Raw genomic sequence first — 24471 nt, 5'->3', positions numbered from 1 at the left:
GGGCTTATGCCCGAAATGTCGATTCTCCTGCTCCTTTGATGCTGCCTGACCTGCTGCGCTTTTCCAGCAACACATTTTTCTACGCTGACTCCTAGTTAGCTGCAGACTGATTAGGGTTGTTGCATCAAAGGGAGAATCACATTGTGTTATTGAAGTCAGGATGGTGGCAGCACAACTGATACCGAGAACATCTTCTTGGTTTTTAGGAGACTTAGTCTTCTCATGGTGGACTGAGAAGCATCGTTGTATCCAGATATTAACATTTGGCGCCTCCCTTTCAAATTTTAAATTTTATTGTCACATGTGCTCAAGTGCAGGAGTACAGTGAAAAGTGCATGATGTCACCACACATGGCATCATCTTAGGGTACCTATGATGGTACCTAGTTACAAAATAAGCTTAGGTACAATATACCAAGAGAAATTATAGTTTAAAGAGTTAAAAATTACTTCATAGAATAGTAGAAAAATAAAGAAATAGTTTATATTAAAGTCTTCCTTAGTTTATATTAAAGTCTTCCTTAGTTTATGCTAGGACAATGAAGGAATAAGTTAAAAGTTCAACAGTCTTTGAGTCCTCTACTTATCTCACTCTTCAGGGAGACCTCCACTATCTGTTCATGATGCTGCTGCTGCTGAAACTGCCACTTCTCTGATCTTCCCCCATCGCCTTGGGAACATGCCTGGGCAGGATCCACTCGCACGCTGAGCCGTGACACTGCCATGAACTGCCAAGAAGCCAGGCCGGGACCTGACAGGAGCTACCACAAGCCACACAGGGAACAAATGGGTTGGTGGTGAGGGGGGATAGGGAGGTGACAAAGAGCAGGGAGCTTTGGTTGGAGCGCCCTACTCTGCTACCATCTTGACTTCAGTACAACAATGTAATCTTCCCTTGATATAACAACCAAGGTTGATACTTTCTAGTGTGGGTCACAAGGTCTTTCTTTTAATCAACATTTGAAGGTATAACACTTTTTAAAAAAAAACAAAAGGTTGTAAAATATCATGATCCTATAAATCTCTCACCTGCATTACAAAAAGCAAATTGTTTTGAGAATAGCCACCTTATTTCAGTTACTATAAATGGAAGAATAGGTTAGCCTTTCAAGCAATGTTGGAACAAAACCAGTGTTTGGACACTCAGCACTGCCATGCCTGTAGAACTTTGATTAAAAAACTTTTGGTTTATTTTGTGTCTTTCTGATTTGTAATCCCATCCAGAGCAAACTAGGGAATCAACCTTAAGGCTTTCTGTTGTCAGTCAGTGTCAATATTTGTCATTTAAGAGTCATTCTTGCAAGCCTTGACCTGACTTTTGAATCTTTTCATGGTTCATTAACTCTGTCTGCAAGCTTGACTATCTGCATCGTGTATCTAATCGTGCCTTTCATGTCCTGACTATTCCATATGACTAGGTAAAGCTACTTTTGATCTGTTATATGCAGGTATCCTTCCACTTCCAAGCTTAGGAATTAATAAGTGCTCAAAGAATTGAATAAAGAGCAAATAAAGGATAAAAATGTACTTGAAAACCCACACCCAGCAGAGATTTAAACTAATAGTGCAGAATCTGAGCTAGTTCCAAGTTTACTTTTCACTAAACCTATTTTAATTTTTAGTGGTCACTGTTTGAACTTAGTAATTCAGCAATATTTCTGAAGGTAAATTTCCTTAATTACGAGGTACAGGTTTTCTTTTAGGTGTCGACATACAATTTGGAGATCAAATGCATTTGTTTAACGATTGTTTGTCTTGGGAAAGCTGTAATGGAAACTGAATGCACAGTTTGTACAGTGTTCAACTACGATGTAATCATGTTTGTTTAAATTTTGCTTTCCGTATATTCAATATTCATTCCACTATTTTTCTGAAGTGAACAACTTATAAATATGATCTGGAGTGTAATTTTCAGTTGTCAAGTACACCACAATATCTACAGTTTCCATTCATATAGCACCTTTCACATAATAAAATGTCCAACAATCAAAAATAGATTTTGGTTACATAAATAATCTCATGGCCAAAAACTTAACTGTGTAGGTTTTCAGGAACATTTTAAGGATAAAGAGGTGTAACAAGGGAATGCCAGAGCTCAGGACTTGGGCATCCAAAGGCAAGGCTACCAGTGACAGCAATGAAAACTGGATGTGCCAGTTATCAGAACAAAATGCACGATGATATCTGGGAGGACAATGCACCTGTAGGAAATCTCAAAGATAGAGAACGAGATGAGGCTGTGGAAAATTTGCAAGTAAAACTTGAAATGGAGGTGATGCTTAGCAGAAAGCTGAGAGCCAATGTAGATCAGCAAGAACAGGTGATCGCTGAATAGGAGGTAGCAAGAGTTATGGGCAGCAGAGGTTTGGATGACATCAAGTTTGCAAGAGGGTACAATGTCAGACATTGGCCTGGACTGCAGATGTACAGATTGTCACTGAGATTTCCGTTGAGCACGATGGTGAGCAATGCTGCCGCATGAGCTACTTTGTCATTTTGTTCTCTACTTTGTGCCTATGTAAAATAAGCTGTTTGATTGTAGAAGAAGTAACTTTAATAATAAATGTCAGCCATTGATTAGTAGGCAGTTTGACGGGTCTGAATCAGGTGGTTATAGGTTTGCTCCAAACCTGAACACACGGCTAGATTTACACTATTAGACGTGCCTCCTTTCAAGTGATGACATGTTGGAGCCCCATCTGCTCTCCTGGGTAGACATAAAAGATCCAGTGACACTAATTCATAAAAGAGCAGGGGAGTCTTCAATTGATACGACAAAAGTAGCCATTTGAGTCCTAATTGCATGGTGTTTGTGGGAACTTGCTGTGCGTAGATTGGCTGCTGTGCTTCCTACAATGTAGACAATACTTCTAAAGCATGTCTTTGCCTGGAAAGTTTCAAGATAATGAAGGGTGCTTTTGAAATACACTCTTTCAATGATTTCTTTCCTTTATTCCCTTCTGTTAGTTTTTCTCCCACCTTTCACACATGCTTGCATTATTTTTATTTTGCCATGCTAACCACATTCATTGCACTTTTATCTGTCTCTCAAGTTGCTGCTATGTGATGCTTCAATGAACTTGGATTGAGAGTTGGTAAGTGGACTCACTGTAAGATTCAGCTGCTCGTATTATTGTCTGACTTTTTAAAATTCATATTGACAAATGCAGATTATCAGCTTGTCTCTGTTCCACAGTCTTCCTTCCATAACCCCATCAACCCATTAGTCGTTATTTTAAACTTCACAATTCAACTAGTTTTCTCTTGTCTTTACCAGAAAATATTTGTCTTTTGCTGGGGTACATTTATAAAATCATTCTCCAAAGCACAGATATGGGCAGTTTAGACTATTGAGCATCTTAGCTAGTCTCACTTACCTGGCCCTACTCTGCAATTTCTTTTCCTGCCAATAATTATCCTACATCATTTTGATTCCGTCTCCATCATGCTCTCTGGCTACTTTCTATATTCTAACCACTTGCTCCATGTGTGCACAGGGCGACCCCCATATCCGTGGATTTGTTGTCCATGGTTTCGCTGATCTGCGGTTTACCACGGCTGGAACATATAGGGAAAGTTCCAGGACCAGGAGGCTGCTGGGAAGGTACATTTCCCATTTAAATGAATGGGTTCGCTCCTATCCATGGTTTTGGGTTTGCGCAGTAGGTCCTGGAACGTAACCCCCGCAGGTTGTGGTGGCGGGGGGCTGGGGGTCTACTGCATGTGTGTGTGCGTATGTATATGAACTTCTTTGTTTCTTTTGCCAGTCCCTTAAATCTTTTCCACTTTTTCATTTGTTCTTCTGCACGCACCCTCTCTTTGTGTATGGATCCTTTAATGAAGTGGCACAGTTTCTCCGAATTTACTCTATCTGAGCCCCTCATTATTTTGATTGTCTCCATCAAATGTTATCTTCTCCAATAAACATTTGAGTACAAAGAATGCTGGATGTCTATCGCCAATGAAACCCAGTTAGTTGTGGGTAGGAAAGCTAAGCTGGCTAATGTGAATTGGTGCACAGAGTTAGTGGGCAGATCAATACGGACATATTAGCAAACGTTTAGGTGAACCTGTCAGAATGCTCAAAATAAATATCTTCCTACAATAAAGAAAAGTCCCTCAAGCAAGGGCACCCCATCTGTGGTTAACTAAATTGGATAAAGCATCAAACTTGAGGAAAAGGTGTATAATTGTGCCGAGATGAGTGTCAAGGCAGAAGATTGGTCAGAAAATAAAAAGAAACCCTAGAGGATCACTTAAAGATTGATCAGGAGGAAGAAATTAGAGTATGAGAAGAAGCTTGCTAGGAATAGATAAGAGTATTTTCGGGTCTTTTAAAAAGTAAAAGATTAAGTAAAGTGAGTCGTGAGGAAGTTAATGGATGATAAAATAGCAGATGAAATTAATAAATATTCTGTTTGTGTCTTCACTGTAGAGAATAGAAAACTATTCCACTAATAGTTGTACATCATGAATGGAGAGGAGAGAGCTCCTTAGTGAAAGTACAATTCATAAGGGAAGCGGTCCTAAGCAAACTGATGGAGCTGTGGGCTGACAAGTCTCCAGACCCTGATGGACTTTATCCGAGGGTGGCGAATGAGGAACTAGGTGCGTTGGTGTTAATTTTTTAAACTTGCTTAGATTCAGGAAAGATTCAATTGGACTGGGAAGTAACAACACATATATAACCCCTCTATTCAAAAAAGCAGGAAACTGTAGACCAGTTAACCTCTGTCATGGGGAAGGTGCTGGAATTGATTATTTAAGGTGAGCATAGCTGCACACTTGGGGAAAAATGCAAAGTGACTGGAAAGAGTCAACCTGATTATTTCCCTTTGATACAATGTTTAACTAATTTATTGAAATTTGTTTAAAAGAATAACTATGTTAAGGATTAAGGGCAGCCTGGAGATATACTGTAAGAAGACCATGAAGTGTAAGACCCATACTTAGATTTCTAACAGACCTTTGATAAGGTGCCACATCAAACATTTACAGTGAAAAATAAAAGTTCATGGTAGCAGATAACATATTAGCATGGAAAGAAGATTAGGTTCTCTGTTTAGAAAATAGAGCATATACATACATGGATCTTTGACAGATTGTCATTTGTAGAATCCCACAGGGGTCTGTCCCAGGGCATTGATGACTTGGATGAGGGGTGCAAAGGCATAGTAGCTGAATTTGCAAATGATGCTAAAAAAGCTAGGAAATTTTGTTGTTTATAAAGCAACAGAAGGAAGTTACAGCCATATATGAATAGGTCGAGTAAGTTGGTAAAATCTGCTAGATGTGATTCTCCATCCTATTCCACATGAAGAATAATGTGGAAAATTAAGACGTCATTTACTTTGGCAACATGAAATAAGAAGCAGACTGTTACTTAAATGGAGAACAACTGAAGAATTCCAAGGAAGTGTTCAAGTGTTCTGCTGAATGAGCCACAAAGTTAGCATAAAGATACAGCACATTGTTAAAACAGCTAATTGAGTACAGGAGTTGGGAGGTCATGTTGCAGCTGTACAGGACATTGTTTAGGCCACTGTTGGAATTGCATGCACATCTGGTCTCCTTCCTATCGGAAAGATGTTGTGAAATTTGAAAGGGTTCAGAAAAGATTTACAAGGATGTTGCCAGGGTTGGAGGATTTGAGCTATAGGGAGAGGTTGAATAGGCTAGGGCTGTTTGCCCTGGAGCATCAGAGGCTGAGGGGTGACTTTATAGAGATTTGTAAAATCATGAGGGGCATGGATCGCATAAATAGACAGTCTTTTCCCTGGGTTAAGGAGTCCAGAACTAGAGGGCATAGGTTCAGGGTGAGAGGGAAAAGATATTAAAGAGGTTTAAGGTGCAACTTTTTCACGCAGAGCGTGGTACATGTATGGAATGAGCTGTCAGAGGAAGTGGTGGAGGCTAGTACAATTGCAACATTTAAGAGGCATTAGGATGGGTATATGAATAGGAAGGGTTTGGAGGGTAATGGGCTGGGTGCTGGCAGTTGGGGTTAGATTGGGTTGGGTTGGGTTATCTGGTCGGCATGGACAAGTTGGACCGAAGGGCATGTTTCCATGCTGTATATCTCTATGACTCTATATCTGGAATGAAAGGGTTGGCTTACGAGGAAATGTTAGACAAACCAGGTCGTCTTTCCACTGGAGTTTAGAAGAGTGAGAGGTAGCTTGATTGGTGTATATAAGGTGGCTGTGCAAAGGCCATTTCCTCTCATGGGTGAGCCCAGAATTTTGGACACTATTTTAGGATAGAGATGAGAATTTTTTTCACTGAAGGTTGAGATTTTGAAATTCTTTGCCACAAGATGCAGTGGAAATGGGGTCACAAAATATTTTAAGATCCAGGTAGATAACTTGTTAGTTGGAGGAATCTAGGATTTTTGGGGGTCAATGATAATGTGGAATTTGAAACACAGACATATCAACCATGATCCTGTTGAATGGTGGAGGAGTTCAAATGGTTGACTGGTGAACATTTGCTCCTATTTTGTATGTTCATGTGACTTTTGCATTCCAATCACAAGCCTCAGAATGGCTGAGACCACTTCAGGAGTCTTGCTTCTGACATTCAATTAATAGTTCAATATTGGAAAGGTTTGTCTTTATGGCCCATGCTTCCTCTTGGAGTCATCAAGAGAGCCGCAGTATTGCTCTTGAACAATCATTTCCTTTCTCTTCCTCTAGTCCTAAAGGCATTGGACTGGATTTTACTGTGACTGGCAAAGCAACTGTATTCACTATTGGTCTCTTTCTGCAAAGATCTAGTAATCTCTGTGCCATGGCCTTCCCTCTTGGCATTATTTGAATCTGGCATCAAGTCAAGGATATCTTCAGATGTGCATTAGTCATGCTGTCAGCAGGTGGGTTAAACATTGAAGAATTCTTACAAGTAGTAAACCAGGAAATTAAAAGCAGAAATTATCCTTTGCTTTTAGATTTTCTGAACAGTGCAACTTTCATAATCCAGAAATCTAACATGACACAAATATAATTTTATACTTTCAGACCAGCTTAGCTTCAATTATGAATTTACACTGCTTAAAACCACTCTTGCTTATTCAATAAGGTGTAACTTTTTCAGGTAATTTTACAGCAAGAGTTAACAGTTTAAAATAGAAATCTTCACCGACTTGCTGATTGTTTACTGATCCTACTCCCAAGGGGTTTTTTACAGTGAGTCCTCCTGGAGAAGTGCTAAATCATTAACAGAAACTTCTGTATCTTCATGTTTCTGTGCACATATGCAGCCTTCAGTTTTCTCTCAACTTCACTGGAGTAACTATAGTGAACGCTAACAGTTTTGCTGTCATTGCTACCACAAAATATGGGCATTGACTCTTGGCTTATGTTATGGGTTATTGTTGATCCCACTGGCACTTGAATGGTAATTATTCACGCAAACCTTTTAAAATGAACTGAAATTTTCTTGCAATTTAATTATTTCTAACACAGCTTTTTAAACTTTTCTGTGATATATCTGTTGCATGGTGACACATTACTGGATTCTCCTATCTAATCTCTAAAGGACTCGTGCCTGGTAACCAAAGCCCAACTGTGCATAATAAAATTAAACCTAGTGTAGAGTATGATGCTAGCGAGGTAGTTAAGACAGTGTAATGGTCTATCAAAGTTGGGATGTTTGGATTCCCTGTGACCCTTTCTGTGGAAACCCACAAATCAGAATTCGAGGTGTCGATGCTCGAGTGCTGGTGATATTGCAATGTCAATAATAGAAGATGACATTACTGTATTGTAATATGAGACATCACTGAAACTGGGTTTTACTTTCTACTGCACCTTCACAGTGCACTGAGAATTCTTTGTTCACGTAGATGAAGAAAATGCAGTTCCCATCTTTCTTGCTATTTGTAGCTACTGTTGTTGTTGCTGTTGCTCATAGTCACTAGTTTACTTTCATGTATTAACAAAAAAGACTTGCATTTCTACAGGCGGCTTTTATTATCATTAGGTATTCTAAAGTACCCTGGAGCTAATTAAAACTTCTTGAACTGTAAGCGCTGTTATAATCTAGGAAACACACATCTAATATGGACACCGTAGAATTCTACAGACAGCTATCTGATGTATACTAGATAATCTATTTTTAAATTTAAATTGGTTGAGGATTGTGTTTTTGAGAAAGTTCCCTTGCTCCTCTTCAAGTAATGCCATGCAGTTTTCTGCATCTACTTGAGAGGCCAGGTAGGGTCTCCAAAACATTGCACTTTTACAGTGCTGCATTTCCTCAACTTAGATTGTCATGTTCAGTTCTTGGAATGGGACTTGAATCCATAACTTTCTGAATCATAAGGTGACTCATTGAACTGAGGCTGGCACTAAACACATTTTCTCCCTTCCACTTGGTCACTGAAGTGCTTGCTGCTGCAATGCTTGTCTTTCCTCTTCAGCCGCCTCCCACTTTCATCTTTTATCCGAACCACCAAAAACAAAATCTTTTGGGGCATTCCTGAGATTGAGAAAGATGCTATAAATGTAAGATTTATTATTGCATTTCTGAACTTTGAATTGTTTGAGCTGGTTGATTTCTGATTTTATTTTTTGAGCTTCCCTCCTCCTTTTCACTGTGGTATACCTTTCTATTCATTCTTCCATCATGATGTGGCTTCACCTTAAATGTATTTAACCAACAGGCATTCACCTCAATTTCTCTCTGTGCTAGCAGTTTCTGCTTTCTAGCTATTCTCGGGGTAAAGAACTTCCTTCTGGTTTTCCTGTTTGACTTACTAATGATGATGTTATATTTATGTACCCGAGTTACGGTTTTCAAGAAAACCTCCCTACCATGATTACACCGCACTCATGGGTGATCTTGTAGAAAGAATCTTGGGCTTTGCAAAAGAAAATAGATCAGGGATGTCACTTTGAAAGATTTAGGGATTTCATAAATCATCGAATCCCCACACTGGAAACAGGACCTTCAGCCCAACAAGTCCATACCAACCCTCCAAACAGTTGTCCACCCAGACCAATTCCCCATCCCTATTATCCTATTTATACCCCTGACTCATGCACCTAAGCTACACATCCCTGAATACTATGGGCAATTCAGCATGGCCGCCAATTCACCTAACCTGCACATCTTTGGATTGTGGGAGGAAAGCAGAGCACCCAGGGGAAACCCACACAGACACTGGGAGAATGTGCAAACTCCACACAGTCGCCCAAGGCTGGAATTAAACCCAGTGTTAACCACTGAGCTACTGTGCTGCCCTTTGCTGGAAGGGTCAAAACAGAGAAGAGACTCACAGTGGAAAAAGAAAGTGATTTAAGAAGAGTTGGAAACAAGTCATGATACATGCACTTCAGTAAGAGATGCATGCAACCCATACAGAATAGGAAGAGAAAGTAGTAGTAACAAAGACTGCAGCAGAATAGAAAAGAACAAAACAGTTGCTGTAAATGAGACACTTTGTCTATCAGCAGATCAGTTTTGTACTGCAAGTAAAATTATCATTGGTAGATAAGCATTAGTTCAACATAGGTACTGCAGTTGTCTAATGGCAGTCTTTAAAAAAATCTACACTTGTTCAAAGCCCCTCCTTGACTACAGAATACAAGTTCACCAAAAACATTATTCTTGGAATGCAGTGAGCAATGGTATAATAATTTTAACTAATGATTTAGAGAGGCTTTGAAAAATATTTCCTTAAAAGAAAGGCCATACAAATTCTGCCTCCACTCATCACTGACTCAATATTCAGTTCCTGGCAATTGCACCAGCTGGTAACTCTAGCCCTGAGATATGGTCGCAGGGTGCCCGACAAGAGTAACTGAAGTTTTACTAAGTGTGTGGTTACACTTGCTCACATTGAACAAATTGAGTGTTCTAGCTCACAATGAAGAGTGCATTTTACACTTTAAATTAAACATATTTAATGTTGTTAAAGTTTTTCATTTTGCACTCATCAGGACAAGCTCAAGATTTCCAAATTTCAATGATCAAAATAACTTGCACTACAAGAGAAAAGGGTACAGAGTGCCTAGTAATTCAGTTGTAATTGTTGGGCACATTGTCATGGGAAAAGCAACCAGAAGCTGTCCTTTCCAATCTCTCAGGTAATTCAAAGGAGCTGCAAGCCTTCAACATAATCTCTTTTTTTGCAGAGGGTTGTTTCTACATGTAAATATATCACTTCCAGTGCGTATAACTGAGCCATGTTACAAGTTTGGTTACCTTAAATTGACTGTCAGTGTAGCTATTGGTGCACTCCAGTTTGTTTAGAAGCTGCAGTCCAATCAGCTAATTACACTTTGTTTCTATCTTGTGGAATTTTCTGATTTCTTACCTACATTTTGAGTACTGTATTCCATGATTCCATTCATGTTTCTGCATAACTTGTCAAATTGCCAGAGTCCATATGGATGCGTGTAATGTTCGATGAGAAGTTATTTTTGTGTGGAAGACTGTTCAGATTATTTAAAATTTATATTGCTAAACTTGCTAAAATTATTTGTCAGTGTGTACAATTTGGCACATATATAGATTAGATTAGATCACAGTGTGGCAACAGGCCCTTCGGCCCAACAAATCCACACCGACCCACCGAAGCGCAACCCACCCATACCCCTACATTTACCCCCCCACCTAACACTACGGGCAATTTAGCATGGCCAATTCACCTGACCTGCACATCTTTGGACTGTGGGAGGAAACCGGAGCACCCGGAGGAAACCCACGCAGACACTGGGAGAATGTGCAAACTCCACACAGTCGCCTGAGACGGGAATTGAACCCGGGTCTCCGGCACTGAGGCAACAGTGCTAACCACTGTGCCACCGTGCCGCCCACCATATATATTTGTGTGTAGAAGACAAATAAACAGTATTCAGGCCTTGCTCCCAGTGACGCCATATATGCTGATACAAATTGCTGAGTAGAACATTGAGCATCCATGCATTATGCACTATGTGAACTGTTTTTGCCCTTTACCCTGCAGAATGATGCTGTCTGTCATTTACCCTTGTATGGCAATGTGAGTTTACCCTTTGATATCATAGTTACTTTGCTTGAAGCTGATGATGCCAATGACGTTTTTTTTAACAATACTCAGAAGGTTACAATAGAATTTCTTTAGATAAGGGAACCAAAATTGTTCAGTTTTCCAGCAGTGGTCTGACTAGTACCTTGGGTAGTTTTAGCAAAATCTCCTTAAATTTGTACCCCATTCTCTTTGAAATAAAGGCAAATATTCCATTTGCCTTCCCTATTACCTGCTGAATTTACATGCCAACCTTTTGTGATTTATGGACAAGGACTTCCAAATCCTTCAGTTCTATAGCTTTCTGAAATTTTTCTCCATTTAAATAATATCTGCTCCCCTAGTCAACTGCATATCCTCACATTTTTCCACATGATATTCCATCTGCCATGTTTTTGCCCATTTGCTATCTGTATCCCTTTGCGAGTCACCAATAACATTTGACTACAGTAAAAATACTTCCCTCCTCCAAGCAGTTAATATAAATTGTAAATAATTACTCCACTAATGTGTGTGGCTCTCTACTAGCTACAGGTTGCCATCCTGAAAATATCCCCATCCCAACAATTGTCTTCAATTATGTTTGAGTTCTGAATGAGGGTCAGACAACTCGAAATGTGATCTTTTTCTACAGGTGCTGCTGGACTTCTCGAATCTCCCAGTACTTTGCCAGAAATCTGAAATAAAAACCACGGGTAGTTTTTTTTTGCTTTTATCTTTAGCTTATGTTAGTTAGCCAATCTTCTATGCATGCTAAAGTACTATTCCCAATCCACTAGGCTCTTGTTATATTAAATAACATGTGGCACCTTAACAATTTCCCTCTGGAAATACAAAAGTATTGTATCTACTGGTTCCTCTTTTATCTATCTTGTTACATCTTTAAAGAAATCTAATGAATTTGTCAGGTAATATTTCCACTTTATGAAGGCTTGCTGAATCTAAATCTGATTTATAATCTGTATTTCCAAATGCTGTACTATTACATCTTTATAATATAGACTTACATGTTCCCAGTAATGGATCTTGAGGTAGCTGGCATTTGGTTACCTGATATTGACTTCGTTTTGTTGAATAAAAATATTACATTAACAGTTGTCAAATCCTATGGAACTTGTCTGGAATATAAAGATTCTCAAAAGATTACAGTCAGTGCATCCACTATCACTGTAGCTACCTCCTGTAATATCCTGGGATGCATCGCATCAGGCCCAAGAAATCTACTGGTCTTTAGCCTCATTCGTTTCCCTAATACTTTTTCTCAGTGATATTTATTGTTATTTCAGAGTTGCCAATTTCTGCATGGCTTACAATCAAGAGATATTGGAAGTATTGTACAATAATTTAAAATCACTCCCTCAAGAGAGTGTATAGCTAACTAATGGAGCAATTTGCTTTCTAAGTGATCAAATAAGAAATTGTGTTAAGTTGAGGTTTTTTGGTTATTTCCACCAATTTATTTTCTTTGCTGCACATTATGCAAAGCCTGGTGCCTTCTGACAGCAATCTCTGATTAAATCATCCAGTTTTGCAAGATTCCTACCAAAGCTGAAACAGCTAGAAACATGGTGGTTTAAACTCTTGTACTTCTGTTCGATCTTCAATTAAGTGCAAATTGATGCATGCTGCTGTTTCAGATTATAAATGCCTGCCACCAAATGTAGGAGCATGCAAACATTTAAAGGTTGAGCAGCAACAGCAGCTCATAATGTTACTTCCACAGAGCACAGCCAGCCTTGTAGTTTGATATATTGAGTTTGGTGACAGTGCTAGCCATCCATTACATTTGTCTGTACCTACAGATGTTCTGTCATTTTTTTGGCTGTGTACTTGCAGTTATTAGCAATACCATGTGACAATGCTGCCATGATCTGGAATTAATGCAAATGTGGCAGGCATCTAGATACTTCCTTAACCCATCAGGCTGAAGAATGCTTTGTTGCAACCAAGACTGGAGGAGGCAACTGCTGCTACAGTCCCACTTCACCATAGATCACAACAGAAAATCCACTCATCAAATAGCCAATTATATGTTTCTGGGATGTGTGGCACTTGTGGTCAAGTAACTAGTCATGTGTAGTTGCCTCTGTAGCCTTTGCAGATGCAGAATTTGCTCAAGAAATATAGTGTTGAGATGTTCCTACGTCAGTCTCTCAGAACAACAAATAGGCTTCACCCAGAACTTAACAAGAGTTCTTTTCAGCAGTTGAACAGATCGGCTGGATAGCCGGTCATTTTTGGCATCTAGTACCCAACTACAGACTAGGTAAAAACAAGAACCTCTCCAAATCAGTCACTGTTGAAACAGCCCCAGCAGGGTCTACAGCAAAGCAGGCCATTCTTATTAGTCCTTGGGTTTTTAGGAAGCCTTGTATTAAAAACAAAACTCCAATGGTTACAGTGACATTTCAGTGACCTTTTACAGAAACCACTCCAAGTACTTCTGCAAAACTTGAACTGAATCAATTCTTCCACAATCCTTTGAAACTTAAATCCTCCAAGAAATATTAATTATGAAGTGGCTCGTAAACCTTGCAGAGTCTAAACAAAGAAGTTAATCAAATCACATGCAGAAAACAAAATTAAGAAAGAAGAAAGATGGGGTTAAAAGAGGAATGCGAAGAATGAGACTGCACGTTGTAGAAGTATATTTGAGTCTACGTAATTGAGATTTTTCGCCTTGTCAAGCATTCACTTGAATTGTTACTATTTTTTTGTTACTACTTTTTTGTTGTGTTTGATGGAAAAATTACTGTCGTGTAGGTTATGAAATTTACGTAACATTTAATTTTGTGCTTGGAAATTTGAATTAGTGGCATTTTCTTCCTGTGTGTCTAAAAGACTTGATTAATTTATGTCAGTATGGATGTAAGTTTGCTCGCTGATCTGGAAGGTTTATTTCCAGATGTTTCGTCACCATACTAGGTAAAATCATCAGTGAGCCTCTGGTGAAGCTTTGCTGTTAGTGACCTGGTTTCTATTTATCTATTTAAGTTTCCTTGGGTTGGTGGTGTCAGTTCCTGTTCTTTTTCTCAGATAGGTGGTAAATGGGGTCCAAGTTGTTCTGTTTGTTGATAGAGTTCCAGTTGGAATGCCATGCTTCTAGGAATTCTTGTGTATATCTCTGTTTGACTTGTCCTAGGATAGATGTGTTGACCTGTCGAAGAGGTGTCCTTCCTCATCTTATGTAAGGGTACTAGTGAGAGTGGGCCATGTCTTTTTGTGGCTAGTTGATGTATCTGTATCCTGGTAGCTAGTTTTCTGCCTGTTTGTCAAAATGTAGTGTTTTGTTACAGTTCTTGCAAGGTATTTTGTAAATAACATTAGTTGTGCTTGTTGTCTGTATAGGGTCTTTCAAGTTCATTAGCTGCTGTTTTAATGGGTTTGTGAGTTACCATGGTGCCAAAGGGGTCTGAGTAGTCTGGCAGTCATTTCCAAGATATCTTTGATGTAGGCAAGAGTGACTAAGGTTTCTGGACTTGTTTTGTCTGCTTATTTGGGTCTGTTGCTGAGAAATCGGCAGACTGTTTATTGGGTACCCATTCTTTTTGAATAAGCTGTATAGGTGATTTTCCTCTTCTTAGTTCCTCCCTGCTGCAGTGTGTGGTGGCTCATTGAAATAATGTTCTAATGCAGCTTCGTTTGTGGAAGTTGGGATGATTGCTTCTGTAGTTCAGTATTTCGTGCGTATGTGTTGTTTTCCTCATAGACACTGGTTTTCAAGTTCCCCATTGGCTGTTCACACTACTATGAAATCGAGGAATGGCAGTTTGTTGTCGTCTTCCTCTTTACTGAATTTTATGCCAGTAAGGATACTTTTAATGGTCTTTGAAGGTTTCTCCTGATTTGTTTCATGATGAAAAAGGTGTTATCCAAGTAGTAGCAGAGCCAAAGTTTCGATTGGATGTTTGGCAGACCTGTTTGTTTGAGTCTGCATTATTGTCTCTGCTAAGAATCCTGATATCTGCAATCCCATGGATGTTCCGCTGGTTGATCTGTAGGTTTTGTTATTGAAAATGAAGTGGCTGGTAAGGCATAGGTCCACTAGCTTAACAATGTTGTCCTTGCTGATGAAGTTGGTGGTATTTGGTATATGTGTCTTTGGTTTTTCTAATAGTGTAGTCAGTGTTTCCTTGGCCAGGTTGATGTTGATGGATGTAAACAGGGCTGTTACATCAAACTAGACCATTATTTCATCCTCTTGTATCTTGGTATCTTTGGTGTTCAGGAATTCTTGGGTGGCTGGTGTGAGTCTTCAACTAAGTGTTTTAGTCTTTGTAGCTCCTTGGCTTATCTGTATGCTGGTGTTCCAGGTAGCAAGACTATGGGTCTGATGGGGGCTCCTGGTTTGTGAATTTTCGGTAATCTGTAGAAACGTGATGTGTTGGATCCATCTGGTTTCATTTTCTGGAAGTCTCTCTTATTCAATTCTTATTCAATTCCAGATTTCTGAAGTTTTTTGAGGAGGGCTGTGGTTTGGTTCTCTCTTTGTGGGGTCGGGTCTATCACCACCTGTTGGTAAATGTCAGTATTCGCAAGCAGTGCATTCGCTTTCTCAGTGTAGTCTCTTCATCAGTATACTTTGTAAGTATATCTGTAGCCATGGTGATTTCTTTCAAAGCAACTTGATAGAGGAACAATCGTCAGAATTAATTTTTTTTGTACATTAGGAGAGCTTATGACAAAACAAGGTAAACAATTGTACATCAAAGTTTCTACAGGTAGTACTCCTATAGCGCGATTTGTTTAATGGAAATTGTGAATTGCTGACTCTTTTTATAAAGTGAATTCCCATTCGCTGTTATGCAAATTTCATCCCTGGTATAGTGTCGTAGGACAACTGGACTCCACGTTGGCATCATGTGATCAGTCAGCTCGTGCACTTATGAAAAGCTTTACAAAAGGTATTGTGAAAGGTTTGTGCTAGTGGAATTGGAAAAGCATCGTGAAAATGTCTCTCCAGCCTGAGGACAAGCAGCTGGGAGCAATCTATTAAGGTAAAGCTGAGCTAAGAGTGGAATTTCACTAGAATTGACTAACAGTGAAGGACAATGTTGAGAAGTAGTTTGAAACTTGCCTTTGTTGGTTGTATTCAGTTTTTTTTTCCCGCTGTTGTTTAAAAACATGTTTTAGATGTTAAAGAATATCTGCAGACTCATGAATCTGTTTCAGAGACTAATCACTGTGGTAAACCAACTGCAAAAAAAAACAGTACAGGGGCTTGGACATGGTCAGTTAGCTGCTCAGGGTGGTCAGAGTCAGGAAACTCCGCACATAGTGGGTGAGGGAAAGAAAGATGGGTGGCATGCTGTTACTTTTAGTGCTTGTGTGAAGATGGCCTGAGGGGGTGAGTAGGCTGTGAAGAAGAGATTCAGTGTTGGTCAGGGTCAGATGTTAAACTCCAGACAGGGAGTTTAAGTCACAGTTAAGTTAAATGAGTGAATGGGGAAAATGTTGCAGGAAATGATAGGTATAGGAGCAAAGATAGAGAGAAGTCAGTGTAAGGTATCAACGAGATGATGTTGGCACTTTCACTGGCAGAGTGGAGAAGTTCATTGATCTTCCTACAATCTGTGTGTTCGTTTTAGATATTTGAGACTGCACTGGCCTGGTCCAGGTTGGTGTCGTTGCAGTAGAATAGCGTCTTCTGTTGGCCTGGGAGAAAAGGACATCCTGCATCTCCATGCCCCTGCCCACAAAGAGAGGCACCGACTTTCCGTTGTTTGTCACGTCCAGGACCAATGTCAGAAACCATGTAAGGCAGCTCTGGACTGACCGCTCTTGTCTGGGTGCACAATACCTTTTTAAAGATGGTGCTACATCACGGATATTGGTGAATTCTGGGATATCTAGGAAAGGTGAGTTGTTTTGAAAATGGTACATGGTATGATGGTGCTAGAATGTGTGAGAGGGGCAGCAAAGGGTAGGGTAGGTAATAAATCAGATGGGTTTTGTAAAAGAAGGCAATAGACACCCCCAAGCATCACAATGTGCAGCCCGATGAAAGATTTGACAAAACTGACACTTAATTTATTTCACTAAGGTTCAGACCTTGATCTATCAAGGTGTGTTTCATTCTGGGATCAGCCTTGTGCAGTATTACCATTGGATAGGATCAGAAGACTGGCTAGAAAGTAGTGCAGCCAGCAGATATAGATGCCAATTATTTCTAATGCACAATTTTGTTTATAACACGGCATCACACAGGAACACAACAATGGTGTTAGAGGAGAACTACGTGTACCAGAAACTTCTGTACTTGTTTCTCAAGCTGGAGCGGGGAGCACACGTGGCAAAAATAAGTTTTTGTTTTTGTTTCAGTTTGATGCATTTCTGCAAAAGTCCTTATAAAGCAAAATTATTGAGAAAGTGACAAGGTAGAATACTTCAGAGTAAGAAGTTAAGCAATAGTCCCTGACCAGAATTGATTGGATAAAACTCTGAATATGCTATTTGAAGCTAGAACACTTTAAACTCAGGTGTATGAAAGCTAGAGAAAAGGCAATCAGATTTTCCAGACAGGGTGTTTAAGTCACAGTTAAGTTAAACCTATTAGAGTGTTACAGCGTCACTGGTTTGGGGCGTTTTGAGATTGTTTTACCGTGTACATCAAAATCTTCGTTTATGTTACATGTAAATAGTTGGACTTCTTCTACTTTGTTTTCATTCTTTTGCCTGAGTAAACTGCTATTTTGTTGTTAAGTGAGAAACCACTTGGCTAAAATCAATATGATCTAGCAAGCCAGCTTTCAGTCTGTGACCAAACACGTCCACTGATAACACAAGTTAAGCTCATAACAATGCAATCATTTCATGCTCATCCATGTGTTTCAATAGAGAGTCACAATTATTTTCTCCAACCCAAAATGTTTTAAGGTTGTGACTTTGGTTAGGGCAAAACTGGGACAAACATTAAGATTGACAAGTTGCAAGGGCCAGACCAGATTTGTCATCGGCTACTTTGGGAAGGGAGAAATGTGATTGTTTCGCTGCTTGCGAAGATCTTTGCATCCTCGCTCTCCACGGGAGTTGTACCTGAGGACTGGAGGGAGGCAAATGTAATTCCTCTCTTCAAGAAAGGAAATAGGGAAAAGCCTGGCAATTACAGACCAGTCAGCCTCACATCTGTCGTCTACAAGGTGTTAGAAAGGATTCTGAGGGATAGGATTTATGACCATCTGGAAGAGCATGGCTTGATTAAGTGCAGTCAGCACGGCTTTGTGAGGGGCAGGTCATGCCTGACGAATCTTATTGAGTTCTTTGAGGATGTCACTAGACAAGTTGATGAGGGTCGAGCGGTGGATTTGGTGTTTATGGACCTCAGTAAGGCATTTGATAAGGTTTCCCGTGGTAGGCTCGTTCAGAAGGTCAGGAGGAATGGGATACAGGGAAATTTAGCTGTCTGGATACAGAATTGGCTAGTCAACAGAAGACAGCGAATGGTCGTGGAAGGAAAGTATTCTGCCTGAAAGTCGGTGGTGAGTGGTGTTCCACAGGGCTCTGTTCGTGGGCCTCTACTCTTTGTAATTTTTATTAATGACTTGGATGAGGAGATTGAAGGATGGGTTAGCAAGTTTGCAGATGACACCAAGGTTGGAGGTGTCATTGACAGGATGCAGAGATGGGCTGAGAGGTGGCAGGTGGAGTTCAACCTGGGTAAATGCAAAGTGATGCATTTTGGAAGATCGAACTTGAAAGTTGAGTACAGGATTAAAGACAGGATTCTTGGCAGTCTGGAGGAACAGCGGGATCTTGGTGTGCAGGTACATCCCTTAAAATTGCCACCCAAATGGACAGGGTTGTTAAGAAAGCATATAGTGTTTTGGCTTTCATTAACAAGGGGATTGAGTTTAAGAGTGTGAGATCTTGTTGCAGCTCTGTAAAACTTTGGTTAGACTGCACTTGGAATACTGTGTCCAGTTCTGGTCGCCCTATTATAGGAAAGATGTGGATGCTTTGGAGAGGGTTCCGAGGAGGTTTACCAGGATGCTGCCTGGAATGGAGGGCTTATCTTATGAAGAGAGGTTGACTGAGCTCGGACTTTTTTCATTGGAAAAAAGAAGGAAGAGAGGGGACCTAATTGAGGTGTAGAAGATAATGAGAGGCATCGATAGAGTTGATAACCAGAGAATTTTTCCCAGGGCAGAATTTGTTAACACGAGGGGTCATAGTTTTAAGCTGTTTGGCAGAAAGTATAGAGGGGATGTCAGAGGCGGGTTCTTTACGCAGAGAGTTGAGAGAGCTTGGAATGCGTTGCCAGCAGCAGTTGTGGAAGCGAGGTCATTGGGGATATTTAAGAGACTACTGGACATGCATATGGTCACAGAAATTTGAGAGTTCGTACATTTAGGTTTACCTTGCATGAGGATTAATGGTCAGAACAACATTGTGGGCTGAAGGGCCTGTTTTGTGCTGTACTGTTCTATGTTCTGTGTTCTAAACATTTCTGAATTCAAACGACTCAGGAAAAATAGAGGAAGAAACCTGGAGATGAAATTCAATTGCAGAGCATAAAGCTTGGGAGTTAAACCAAAATGTTCTATTTGATTAGAATTGAGAACGAAGAAACATGATATTGATCTATTGGTAGTTTATTATTGCCAGGAATTGGATTGAGAATTAAACTTGAGGTAGGGAGATATTTAAAGTCATCACCTGCATCATTCCAGATGCAGCAAATCCAGTCTTCTGAGAATGGGGTAGCTGCAAATGGTGCATTTTTGCTGATGACTGAAGTGTTCCATCTGTGAGAGACAGGTTTTGTTACAAGTGACACATTCTTTAAAACTCGTTCTTTGTGGGTGTCCCTGGCTAGATGAGTATTTATCTGGAGTCACATGTAGGACAAAGCAGGTGAAGACAGCAGTTTCCTTGCCTAAAGCACATTGTTGAATGTTTTAAAAACCCATCTAGTTCACTAATGTGTTTCATGGTCATCATTAGCCTCTTAATTCCAGATTTTCTTTTTACTGAATTCTGCCATTGCAGGGTTTGAACCAAGGTACCCAGAACATTACCTGAGTATCTGGATTAATAATCTAATGATATCACGAGGCCATCACTTTCTCATACAAAGTGGTTATCTGGTTGTGTTGTGGTGGTGTTGCCTGGCTGCTGGAGTTACTGAGTAATCATATTAGTGCACGCTGATGCACAGGTGATGTCAGCACTTCCCTCTGTTAAGAGCAAGAGTCTGCCAGGTGCAACTATTGACGTTTAGGGCTATCATATCACACTTGTAAGCATCCTTGAAGCAAAGCTTTGAGCAACCTATTGATCTTCTGGCTCCAGTTACCTTACCACCTTAAAATATCCTGAGGCAGTGAGGTCACTTCTGCTTAATGAGTTCCAACATACTTTTTAAAAAAAAAATGCTTTTGAGAGGATTGCTGCTATCGTGATTTTTGTCCTTCCACACGATGCCCAGAATTCACTGTAGATCAAAGATAAAATTTATTGAGCTTCCTTTGTTGATAGGTGGATGTAGTCCAGCTCTCATAGCTGTACACTAAGGTGCTGAGAAAACAGGCCTCTCAAACCAACATTATGGTCCCCAGACTTGACTTGACATAAATAAATGAAAGAAGAATGCAGAAGTAACTGAAGTACAATAATGGTTGACTTTAAATAGTCAAAAATTAGACAGGACTGAAATAATTGTCACAGAATGAAAAGGATTTATTCTGCAATGTATAGAGAATTTTTTTTATCAGAAGAAATAGCTGCAGAATTCAGCAATATCCTGTTCCATCAGTCAATAATATCATTGTTGATCTTGATGTGGCCTTAATTCCACTTTCCAGCCTTCTCCCTCCTAACCTGAGACTGCCTTGTCAATCACCAATCTGTCTAGCACAATCTTTGAATGTATTCAATTACCTAGTCTTTGCTGTGCAGAGTGGGGGAAATAAATTCCAAAACATATAGCACTCCCTAAGAGAAGGCATTCTTTCTCATTTCCATCTTAAATGCAAGATCACTTTGTTTTCAAACTGTGTTCCTTAGTTCTAGACTTTCCCACGTGGAGAAACATTCAATGTCTATCTTGTCAAACCTCCTTAGGATCTAGTATGTTTCAATAAGATCACTACCTTCTTCTAACCTCCATTGGGTACAGATTCAACCTGTTTGACCGTTCCTCAGAAGACAACATTTCTCAGGAATCAAGCTAATGGGTCTTCTCTGAACAGCTTTCAACGTAAATAAACACATGCCACTTTAGGAAAAAGTGAGGATTGCAGGTGCTGGAGATCAGAGTCTAAATATGTGGCCTGGAAAAGCACAGTGTGTCAGGCAGTATCCAAAACTAGCACTCACTTAAGGTGAGAGGGGAAAAGTGCAAAAGGGACCTAAGGGGCAACTTTTTCAGAGGGTGGTGCATGTATGGAATGAGCTGCCAGAGGAAGTGGTGGAGACTGGTACAATTGCAACATTTAAAAGGCATCTGGATGGGTAAATAAATAGGAAAGGTTTAGAGGGATATGGGCCAAGTGCTGGGAAATAGGGTTAGACTAGGTTTGGGATATCTGGTTGGCCTGGACAAATTCAACCAAAGGGTTTGTTTCCGTGCTGTACATCTGTGACTCTATAAGAGAACGAACTTTAAAAATAATTGGGTGATACCAGAAAACTACATTGGACGCCATCTTAGCTGCATGGAGGTGTTATAAATATTTTCCTTGAACTGCTGCAGGTAATGATTGAGGATGCTTCCAAGACTCTGTTAGCCTTAGGTTTCCAGAATTCTGATGCAATAACAGTAAAGGAATGCCTGCATATAACCAAGTTAGGATGATGTGTGACTTTGGGGAAGTGGTTGATGGTATTCTTATCATCTTGTCCTTTTTTGGTAAGCAATCGAGTTAACAAATTTGTCTGTGAGGTACTGTCAACGTAAGCTTGCTGGCTTACTGCAATCTATCCTGTAGTTACTGCACACTGCTACCATGGTATACTGCTCACACCTCTTAATAAACATAAATTGTCATAAAAATCTTGCCATAAAATTGCAGTCTTTTTGCCCATTGTTGCTCTGAGAATTTGGAGCCCTTATTTACCCAGTACAAAAGCTGAACATATCTCAAAAATCATTTTTCTATGCTGAGAAGGTATGATAGGCTTTTGACAAGCTTAGACCTAGCAGTGATTGATAATTTATACAATCTAGTATCATTATGGTAGTGATTTTTCTTTATTGTTTCTTTACAGCCAATTCTAATCTGAAACAAGCTAGTTACCTGCATGAAAACCTTGTTTACTAATTGATCCAAAATTTACACTCTGCTCACATCAAAAAAATTTGTTCAAATTTCTAGTCCCAGAGTTTGATTCTTAAGAACCTGAAGATAAAAGCAAATCCAAGCATAGGAAGTCATTTCATCTGCATTTCTTTTCAAACAGTGTAGTTGAATTTGTGAGATTAACAAATACATGAGTATCATTTCAAAAGAATGGGAATTATGATTAGAATTTGGTTATCCTGAACACCATCCACACAAGTATTTAAAATATTTCACATAATTAATTTTAAGGTTTGGGAATTGATTACTGAGTAAGAAGAAGTAAAAACCACTTTAATCACGGTTAACCTAATTCTCTGCAGAGCATACTTGGACTGGATCGTATCATTAATCTGAAATGCAGATACATCTGAAGTGTTGCATTCTCGTACGTTGAATAGAGTCTACATGTTCTCTGGAAGCTATGTATCTTAAAGTGGTGTACAGACACAGAAGGATCTAAGATGCAGATGGACAAGTCATTGAAAGAATTGAAAAGTAGACACCTAGCATAAGCTAGTGTAGAACTGTGGTTAGACAGTTGTGAGCATGAATTGTGAGCAGCTCTGGTCTCCATGTTGTTTTAAAAGAAGATTGTAGCAATGATGCAAATTAATGTAGTAGCATGATACCAAAATGGAAATCATACATATCAGGGCAAGTTGGACAGGCTGTGCCTCTCTGCCCTAGAAAAGGGAAAGATGTGATTGAAACTTTTAATTTTTTTTTAACTTTAAGGTGTTTGTAAAAGAATAGATGTAGAGTAGCTGTTTCTACAGTGATGGAGGCCCCATTCATGGTCATGAATACAAGATGGGTACTAATAGACCCAGTGGGAACTTCAGCATAAACTTCTTTAACCAGAGAAAGGGTTGAGTGTTGCACTTGTTAACACAGAAAGTAGCTAAGGAGAATAGCGGCCGTGTGGTTAAGGAGAATCTGGCTAAACATATGAGGGGAGTGGGGAGGGATATAGGGGATGCTTGCAGGTGTAGAGAAAAGGGATAGAAAGAGGCTGATGTGGATCATAAATGCTTACAAGGACATTTTGGGTTGAATGGCCTGTTTCTGTGCTGTATGATGGTGGTTGCTGTTAATATGATGATCTCATTGCATAACTTGATAACTGGGAATTCATTTTGGAAAAAGCTGCCTGAAATGTTGCCAAATTCTGTAATATTGTATATCTCCTTACAGCTGGAAAGTGAACAAAAGCAACTTTTACAGAAATCAGACAAATTTGTCAGCTAACATGGACGGAAAATGTGCAAATGGAAATCTACACTGGCCTAAATTTTGTGGTCAGCAGTAAAGTCATTAACTTTGAAGAAGGCTGCTCACTCAGTGAATTTCCTTTCTCTCTCACGGCCATCCAGGATGGTAAAAGCAATTAAATGAAAGTGAAGGATATCTTCAGATGATGAGATAACTTATTGTGATTGGATAAAGATAAGGCTAAAGAACTTTGGAGAAAAAAACTTTTATCATTAGGAAGAAATTTGACATTCTATAACTATAACATCAGCTTTTACTGATGTTATAGTTTTAAAGAAAGTGAAGTTTAACAGTAATTATGAAGATACTACTCTGTTAGAAACCCAGTTAGCGCCTCAAGGGTGTAACCTTTTCAAGGGCTTTACAGTATCACTTGCAGGGTAAATTATTTGTTTGAAATGTTTGTCCTGATGAGGAGAAAAGACTGAAACATGCTTCTCTCTACAGATATACTCAAGTTCCAAACAACAAAGCAACTGTTAAAGCAATCTGGAGCGGTTCTCAGGGAAAGTTGATGGCCCAGTTGGTGTGAATCCTGACCCAAGTGATTGAGTAGACTTTTTTAATCCTTGGGAACTTTTATTTGGGCAAGATGATAGGGCTACTGTTTATTGTTTAATCTGCCATGTGCTCTCAATAGTTACTCTTTGTATATGGTATTAACAATTCTTTTTAAAATTGTACTCAATCCACCCCTCGTCCTGAATACTAAGTTTAGAATATCTTTGGAGGAATGCTGTTGTGAATGCCAGAGATCTGTGGATGCTCAGTTGAGTACATTTAAGACCAAAAAGATCACCTGTGATCTTCATAAAAAGGAAAGTGAGCTCCAGGGGCCAAATAGCCTACACCAATTGCTCAAATTAAAATCAATATGTCTGTGCATTAATTTAAATATGTTACATTA

At 39.5% G+C, this 24471-nt stretch overlaps 1 protein-coding gene across 24 annotated transcripts in view; it reads left to right on the top strand.

Moving 5' to 3' along the window:
- Positions 1-24471, top strand: part of zhx2a (zinc fingers and homeoboxes 2a) — a 96646-nt gene that overhangs the window by 47539 nt on the left and 24636 nt on the right. For 3 of the 24 annotated variants that reach the window (XM_072570929.1, XM_072570917.1, XM_072570930.1), the window contains exon 3: positions 599-789. The exons of 7 other annotated variants lie outside the window; for them this stretch is intronic. The gene's annotated coding sequence lies outside the window, so the exon portion shown is untranslated. Of the gene's footprint in view, positions 1-598; positions 790-3052; positions 3095-3496; positions 3604-4434; positions 4608-6790; positions 6871-9940; positions 10088-11644; positions 11706-15837; positions 16008-16598; positions 16869-16896; positions 24109-24471 lie in introns of those variants that run through there. 14 more of the 24 variants (XM_072570927.1, XM_072570911.1, XM_072570928.1 and 11 more) reach the window with 12 other exon arrangements.

This window comes from Chiloscyllium punctatum, chromosome 5 (assembly GCF_047496795.1).
Source record: "Chiloscyllium punctatum isolate Juve2018m chromosome 5, sChiPun1.3, whole genome shotgun sequence".
Lineage (NCBI taxonomy): Eukaryota > Metazoa > Chordata > Chondrichthyes > Orectolobiformes > Hemiscylliidae > Chiloscyllium > Chiloscyllium punctatum.
Note: the sequence above shows the minus strand (reverse complement) of the source record. Positions and strands in the feature narration are given on the sequence as shown.